Source organism: Mya arenaria, chromosome 1 (genome assembly GCF_026914265.1).
Source record: "Mya arenaria isolate MELC-2E11 chromosome 1, ASM2691426v1".
Taxonomy (NCBI): Eukaryota; Metazoa; Mollusca; class Bivalvia; order Myida; family Myidae; genus Mya; species Mya arenaria.
In genome coordinates this window covers 27402929-27412425 of record NC_069122.1, presented here as the reverse complement: position 1 = coordinate 27412425, position 9497 = coordinate 27402929, and positions in this window count along the sequence as shown.

The following is a 9497-nucleotide window of genomic DNA, read 5'->3' as shown; positions in this document are numbered from 1 at the left end:
ACTTCGTGAAAATATGCGTTCAGACTATAAGTATTGACCTCGAAGGTAGTAAGCCAGTTTGCTTTTAGCCACCAACTTACACTCTCATAACAAATAGCAACTTGAATAAAATAACATTATAAAAACTGATATTTATCAAACTAATAGTATATAATAAACACATAGAATTACTCCTCATACTACTTTCACTTCACTAGTAAGAATTTCCGTCTTTATCTATATGGCCAGCAATTGGTCAGCAATATTCTTTTATTTCTATATCGTCAGAAATTTAGCATGACTGATGTTTTCGATAATAAGGTCTCAACGCATGGAAAGAAACTATCAAGTCTGTAAACAATGTGTATAGCGTTTTTCTCGTTGTGTTTACCCTTAGAAGATGATATGTCTTTTTTTTTGGAAAAATCGATCGCGGGAAATAAAATTCTTTAACCATTGAACAAAATGAAATTAAAAGAGCGCGTTTCCGATACTCCTTTATTTTATTTGACTATTTTTTAAATGACCAATGGGATTCTAGTTTAAGTTTTTATGACCAATCAAAATCTTAATTTTATTTAGATCATTTCTGTAAAATTTTGCTGGAAATCAGGGTGAATTTAGACTTCTTACATCCGTGTAAAACAATTGGTTTAAATATCTTCCTTTGTTTGGCACTTGGACATAAGGCGTAAACAATTTTGCCACTAATCCTCCATTTCTAATATATGAAAGTGACTGGGAATTGTAGTCATTTCTATCTCATGTCACTTATATCTCACGCACATTCAGTCGTGATGGCATCACAGCGGGCAAGCCATAAATGGGCATAATGCATAACACATTTGTCCCCTGTCTACTCACTTTTTGACGCATTTTACGGCCGCCAATATAAAACGTCTGGTCCAGATCTTTAAACGTCAAAGATGGGTGATAGTTGTCCTTTATCCAAAATGTGTTTGTTCACACATTGCAAGATACCTACTGTACACTATTTGGTTTGTACTGCTATATTTAATACAATAGGACATTTCGCAAGGCAAATCTTGAATAAACAAGCATTTTCAGTGAAAAGATATCCCCCGCCAACGATGGCTTGTTTGTGCTTGATGGCTTGTTTGTGCTTGAAGGTTAAAAAAATCTCAGAAAGAATAAGATAAGCACATTGGTTTATCCCTTTCCGAGCCAAATTATAAAAGTCGTACTCCGTTGTTGAGAACGTACTCAATAGTTGAGATAAAAATGTAGCCGTTGAAATTCACCGAAGAAGTTCATTGCAGGATGTTGGTTCATATAACATTCAAGTTTCATTAAATTCTAGCAGCTAGTTTCTGAGAAACGGCTGCAAACAATGATTTTTTAATAAATCAAGGGCAATAACTCTAAGGAAAATTGACCAACCCAAAAGAAAAATAGACAGGCATCATCACAGTATGTTGGTTCTTATTTATTCCAAGTGTCATGAAATTCTACCAGCTAGTTGCATAGAAAAGGCTGCAAACATGGATCTTTTAATAAATCAAGGGCAAATAACTCATATAGAAATTACACAATCCAAAATAAACAGGCATCATCACAGTATGTTGGTTCATATTTATTTCAAGTTTCAAGAATTTCTACCAACTAGTTACTGAGAAATGGCTGCAAATGAGAGTTTTTCAAAAAATCAAGGGCAATAACTCCAAGTACAATTGACCAATCCAAAAAAAAATGAAAAGGCATCATCCCAGTATAGTAATTCATATTTATTTTAATTTTGATGAAATTCTGCCAGCTAGTGACTGAGAAATGGCTGTGAATGTGCATTTTTCAAAAAATCAAGGGCAATAACTCCAAGGACAATTGACCAATCGAATTTTTTTTTGAACGGGCATCATTCCAGTATAGTGGTTCATATTTATTTTAAGTTTCATGAAATTATACCGGCTAGTTACTGAGAAAACGCAGGTGACGGACGGACGGACGGAAGGAAGGACGGACGGAAGGAAAGACGGATGGACGGACGGAAGGACGGACGGACAACGCCATTTCAATATCCCCCTCCCTATTTCATAGGCGGGGGATAATAATGAGGGAGTTTCATTGGTGCCGAATGAGGACTTATGAAATTGCCTCGTGTATTCTTATCTATGTTAAAGACAAGATCCCTGTCATGGTTAACCTTCTAAGTTGAATATTATGCCATTCTTAAACGTAATGTGACGAAAAGTATTCTCCCTAACTTCGTTAAAAGTCATGAAAACTAGATTGTGTAAGCTAATCATCCTGTGACACTTATGTTGTTTTAAATGTCATGTCGTTCTCACCAAATCAACACCTGTCCCACCGTCTACATTACTTATTTCTTTCTTTTTAACTTCCTATCATCTTTCTACATTCTTTCTTCCTTCCCTTCTGTGAATAGAGACAGCATCATTGCTATGGGCGGATTTAACGGTTTATCCCGCATGAACACAGCCGAGCGATACAACTCACTTACAAACTCTTGGAACGCTCTCCCAGACATGTTCAGCCCTAGGAACAACTTTACTATAGAGGTAAGATGATACCAAAATGTAAATAATCACGTGATCGCTCCGGGGTTCACCCACGGGTCATCAGGGATGTATAAAACCTAGTGACGTCATTTCCCGGAACACTCGAGAACCATACCTGGTGATTCGTGTGTAAACCCCGGACTTGTCACATGATCCAACACCTTGGAAACTATAATTTCTAGACCCCTGCTTAAGTTGTCCACAGGCAGCCAATTTTATAAAACCGGTCTATTCTTTGGTTTTGTTTAAGTTAGTCGAAAGGTTTATTTATTGGTCAATATTTATCAAATAATGACTGATCTTATTTTTTGTTCGGTGGGTGTAGACAAATCATGTATTACTATGAATTAAGAAACTGCTTATTCAGCGGCACATTATTCCATATGTATAAATGAGTTTTTTTTGTTCTGCAGAAAATGTTGCTAGAATCTCATTACCATCTACCATTCATATATTTTCGTTCTGCAGGTCCTGGATGACATGATATTTGTAATCAGAGGTTTTAACGACATGACGACCATCTTCAACGTGGTGTGCTACGACGGAACAGTCGATGAATGGTAAACTTATACAAATTCATGTAATGTAATGACTGGTTAAGCGTTCACATATCAGTAAGGTCCATTGTGACAGGCATGTAGTTGAGCTTAAAGCTCACTTTAGGGTATGTGTGATGTTGAGCGCTCTCTGTTAAGCGATCGCACTTGGCACAATGGGTCAAAACGGTTTGCAGACGCTGAACCAGACGCACATGTCACAAGGGATAAAACATGTTTGCGTAGGCTCAAACATGCATTTAGCATAATGATGGACGTTTTGTTTTGTCCATTTTTACACCAAATGCATTATTGAGCAGTCGCAAACAAGTTTTATCCCAGTGGCATGTGCGTCTGGTTCAGCGTCTGCAAACCGTTTTGACCCATTGTGCCAAATGCGACCGTTGTGATTTGCAGACGGACTGAACATCATCTCTACAAGGTCGATAACAATTTGCGCCCAGTACGAGCTTAGTGCTTTGAAAACAGATTTAACCGCAACGTGATAAAAGTGTTAGGTTGAACGCTTGCAAACAGGTTTAACCACTTGTGGCAAGTGTGTCTGGTTTCAGCGTTTGCAACTTTTTTAAATTTGGACGAAGCATTTTGAAAACGAATTTAACCCCATTTCCAATCCCTTACTCAAGATAATACTAGTTTGTTGATGAGACATCAAACGATCCAAATCGGAATAATATGTTGTCGCTTCACCATTTACAGGCGTTAACCCGGCTATCTGTTGATGTTATGGAACTGTGTTTTCGCTTTCCGTTTGCGGACATGGCGTTTACCCTTACATCTGTTGCTGCTTTGGACTGTGTTATAGCTAAGCGTGCGTAAGCGTTTACCCGTACATTTTTTGCTGCTTTGGATGTGTTATAGCTAAGCGAGCGTAAGCGCTAACACTGACATCTGTCCATGTTTTAGCTTTGTTTTCGCTAACCGTTCCTTAGCGTTTACCCGGACATCTGTTGTGGTTTTTGACTCTGTTTTCACTAACCGTTCCATAGCGTAAACACGAAAATCTGTCCATGTTTTAGCTCTGTTTTCGCTAATCGTTCCAAAGCGTTTACCTTGACATCTGTTGTGGTTTTTTACTCTGTTTTCACTAACCATTCCATAGCGTAAACACGGATATCTGTTAATGTTTTGGACTCTGTTCATGACGTTCCATGACGTTAGCCATCATCTGCTTATGTCTTTTAGTAGTTCCATGGCGTTAACACGGACATCCGCTGATGTCTTTGACAAGGTTTTCGCTAATGGCGCCATTGCGTTAACTCGGACACGTGTTGATGTTGTGGACCGTGTGGTTCCCTTATGTTCGTCGTGATTACCGTCTGGTTGGCTTTGGAATTTCATACTTGAGGCATCATGAAAATCTTAAGTTAATTCATCCGGTTGTTTCATTATATTACCACTAAAGTAGTACTATTTTAAAGCAGTTTAATATCACTTAAATATTCCCCTAAAATACACAAATGACAAGACAATGCATCTAACTTTGACAAAAGTAAATGATTCTTTTAGTACATGTATTTCTGTTTCCAGGTACGACGCCAGTGATGTGAACCTGTACATAAATGCCCTTAGCGCATGCATGATCACAGGCCTGCCCAATGAGCACGAGTACATTAACTGTAACCAGTAGAGAGAAAGCGGGAGGCGGTCTCGTGCGCGGACATCACACGAGTAACTGGACGCAATAAATAAATAAATTAATAAATAAATAAATAAATAAATAAAACAGATTTTAAAAAATAGATACTAAATGAAAATCAGAGATATAAATAATCTTAAGGTGAAAATGAAATTTTCTTTTCTTTTGATTCTGTTTTTTTTTTAAAAATAAAGAAAAAATACTCAAACAAGTGTCACAGTTTGTTTATGTTGGCATAAACGTTTGAGTGTATCTATATAAAAATAAAGAAGGTGGTAATAAGAAATAAAACTGCCTTTAACTATGAATAATACTGTCACCTGTGGTTGTAATTGAAAAAAAAAACAATATATATTTTTTTGCAATAAAAACAAGTATGCACAACTTGGCTTGGAAGTTATAATTTCTTTGGCGCTTAATTAAATTCCCGCCTGCATCTATTGCTTTGCAAAATTGTGTTGTCTGTAGGTTGTATGTAGGTTGTATGTAGGTTGTATGCTAAAAGTACCACGGCGATAACCCAAACATTTGTGGAACAATTTAATGATTTATTTACATTAATGGGAACTACATGTCTTGTCTTGTTTGATTGTTGTTGCGCGTTTTAAATTCATTTCATTAATTACCAACATGTTGTTTTTTTAATGGCATTTCTGGTAACTCGTGCTTCAACTTTAAAGATGATTTTGCAGAATATAATTACTAAACGCCTTTTTCATTGGAGCCTTGATTCTCCTGTAATTGTTTTTGCAGTATATATTCATTATAACATTGTATCGCCCACATCTCATCCATAACTAGATACGTCTGCACATGATGTGTAAATCGGAAAGATATAGTGCCAAGTTTGGTAGCAATAATGATGGCATTTGAAACGTGGCGACGGTTTTTGCCAATACATTAACTCTAGCTCGTGTTCATATTATCGCGCATATATGGTAGTTAGGCTTCTCTAGTATTAACCACAGCCTTGGCCATGATAACGCCCATTCGGAACATTCCGGCCTTTTTCCAACAACCTTGGATGTATGTCGGTACATTAGTAGAAGTTATTTTTTTAAAAACTGAATAATAGTTTTAATTAATTGCAGTGTGTGTTCGTGTATTGTGTATTAATAAATTGAAAGTGATTGCCAGTGGATTGCCAGTGGAGTGTATTTTTGCATTAATAATTAAGATTCCCAAGGGTAAAAGGCATTACGTTTAACTGCTAAATTGTTATCCGAGGTGTTCCGAATGGTTGGTCTCAACTTACCCATTGAAAAGCTTGGTAAATGACGGAGAAAGGCGAGTAAAACTAATATAGTTCGTGAGAAGTTTGACGGAAAGGTACCGAAATCTTTTATAATTTAAAGCTGCACTCTAAGAGATTAGCCGTTTCGACAACTTTATTTTTTATTTTGTCTTGAAATGGGCCAATTTTTGCGTAAATGTCTGGGTTCTGTCAGAGTGCAGTTTAATCTCGTTGAATACTATCTAGCATCAATCAGGCGAATTATGTCCTTGTATACGAACTACCCGAAATGGACATTGGTGTATTTTTCTATGATACCTCGTGTGGTTACGGTAGTAAGACTCTAACGGGCATCATTTCAAACTATGATCAACTTGATAATTTCTATTATTTTCTGGATGCAAAAACCAACTTTGAAAACAGTATTCCGTCAAATAACAGTTCATTCAAACTTAAATTACCCTACCCCCATTTTAGACTTTTTGATAAAAACGACTTTACCCGAGAGAAAGGAACAATCCTTTATTTCATTTATTTTTCAACATTTTGATAGCAGAATAAAAAAGAAATATATTTGCTTTCAGAAATACATTGTACACACTATAAACTGGGAAACCATTACGCGCTGCCAAATGCTATATTATCAGGAAAGCTGGTATGGACATTATAGCCTTGGTTTGAAGAAATACTGTATTTGCCGATTTGGGGACCAGCTGGGCTAGTATTCAATATTGATCTTACCTTTATCCTTAGACATGCCTCAGTTATTCCATTCAACCGATTGGTCAGCTAAATATACAGTCCAATCAAAACTTAGTCTCTTATCTTTCGTTTAAGTTAAATATAAGTTGCTTATTGAATACGGCACCAGCTCGTGTCAATTTCCTTTAAAATTGAAGAGTTTCAAGAGAACATTTTCATTACCCATGAAGCTACCTTAAAGCAAGAACGTACCAAATTCTTCTACATGTGTATGTCACTTGGTTACTTCTGGCATTAATTAGGCTTTTTAAGAGACATAAAGACTCACTGCTATGTAAAAGAATCGTTTCTACTCATTTTTCAAGAAAAATACACACTTTAGTCTACTTTTTTTGGTATAAAACTAACACCAAAACCTTACTTATTTCCAGCAAAAAAACGCAAAACACACATTTTATAAACAAAATCCAGAAAAAATGCTTTTAAGTTGGTTTAAGCAAGTTTTGGTATAAAGCCCACTTTTAAATAGGGAAAAGTAGATAGACACAACGCGGAACGCATATTGGCGTCTTCTGGTAAATGATTTCCCCATTGCCACTAAACAGGGTTTATGTTAAAAAAATTTGCTACTGAGCATGTTCCTGTAGCTTTTTGCATATATATTAATCATATTGGAAGAGACTTCCTGGACGCCTCGGAAAGTTTATATCCGAGAAAACGACAAATTACACAATTTACTTATTCCACCTCGTATTATTTGTAATCATTTATGAACTACACCGACATTTATTGCATTTGTATTTTTGTTTTTCTGGCGCAAGTTTTAAGATTTATACAATTAGGTTTTATTTCATAAAAACTGTGAATAAATATTTGACATTATCTTGTTAAAGGCCAGTTTATCGGTAAACATTGTTAACCTGTTTGTGTCCTATAATGCATATTTTGTCTGACTGAACACTGTCGTTTTAAGGCACATAACTGACTTTCTTCCGCAACCTTTTTATCTCACTGTCACCTCTTTGATGGAGATGCAGACATTAAAGACATCACAAGGACTAGCTATTTCCATTTAATTATACAAGCGCAATATTGATTTTTAAACTCATTTCAATTTCAACTCTAAAACACAAATGTTTCGTGCAAATCTGGCAAATTCATTTTCTCAAGAATCACATTTGCCCTCCTAATATGTCCCCTTGGTATTTTCCTGTGCGCGGCTGCCTTAAGGTTGCTATGGCTTATCGGAGTATTGTCTTGAGAGTCGTTATTAAACGCTTCTAGAGCTTCATCAACGTGTTTATGGTCAATCCCTAGCCCTTTCAACAGGCGGCACATTACTGACACCTTGTTATCTATTAAGTCTTCATACAGAACGGGAATGAAGTCCCCACCGTTGTTTTTAAATCTAATCATTACATCCATGCAAAGAGCCCATGATAATGTGTATATCTCTGTGCTGTTTAATTGGGATGGATTGAACTCCTGGTGATTCTCAACTAGCGCGGCACAAAAACTTTTGCGAAAATACGGGAACCATGCGCTGATTACATCATTGTCCATAATATACGTCGTCAACGTTCTAAAGAAATCCCTACACACTGCCCTGTGACATGATTCGACGTTTTTCAGTCCGTTACGGTAATTGAAAACAAACTTAGTTTTAGGAAAATACTTCCGTATTGCTTCAACGTGACAAACAGCAATTGAACGGACTTTAACACCAACCCTAGAAATTCCTGGATTCAAAGTTCGACCTAGTAGTCTAATAGTTGCAACCAAGAGCTGTTCATATTGTTTTTGGTCTAAGACCCCAGACTTCCATATAGTAGCCAGATTTGTCAATGAGTCCGGTTCAGCGTGCATCAATGTTCCTGGTACGTTTTCCAGCGCTTCCGCAACCAACGTCGAGCCGCATCGTCCGACGTTTGCTATGTAAATAAAGTCAATATCCGGATCACCGATGCTTTTAGCAAGACGATGTATGGACGCATTGGGCATAGCTATCAGTTTCTGTGCATGTTTATACTGTGCAAGGTATTGAAATGGACTTGTCTCCATGTTATAAATGTCAACCTTGCCATTCGTTTCCGTAAAGTAGGCGACGTCCTTCGTTATGCAGTACAGGGATACGTTTTCTTGCAAAACATACCTAGGATGAACGGTCCGTTCGTGAATGGTGAAGAAATCATTCGGTGATGCTTCGCCTAGAAGAAATTGCTTCTTTTTCATCACAATCGTCTCAACCTCACAACTGCTTTCAAATTGTGTTGAATCTGGTAGCACATTTTTCTTCGCTAGAAAATATTTCAGGTACAAAACGAAGAAGAGTATCAAATCTAATATATATCCAAACACGTCTTCCACACTATTATAACAACGGATAAAGAAGCTCATTTTTTGCTTTTGAAATATAATTAGTTCTAGCACTAATATTAATATGTTCACGTGTGCACTATCAACACCAATGCCCCGTAAGTCGTATGTACTACTTTAACTTCGCAAGATAACAACCTACATACGATTGTACATTTACACACTTATTATGATAAGGCAACCTAGACATCGGTTTTCTGTTTAGGGCGATGATATTACTTTTACTAAATATATTGCATTGTAATATAGTTATAAGTCATATTTGTCCTTCTTACAATGTTAAATACAACCAATGAGCAAGTTGGTCAATTTGTCAACATCACGTTGATAAACATTATATTGAGGTTAACTTAGCAAAGTACAATCTGGAAAAGGATTCAATAATGCGGTGTGTTGCACCTTCTAACCATATCATGGCACATGCGATCATATTTAAGTCGGAAGTACATTATTGATTTTACCCATGTTTAGCA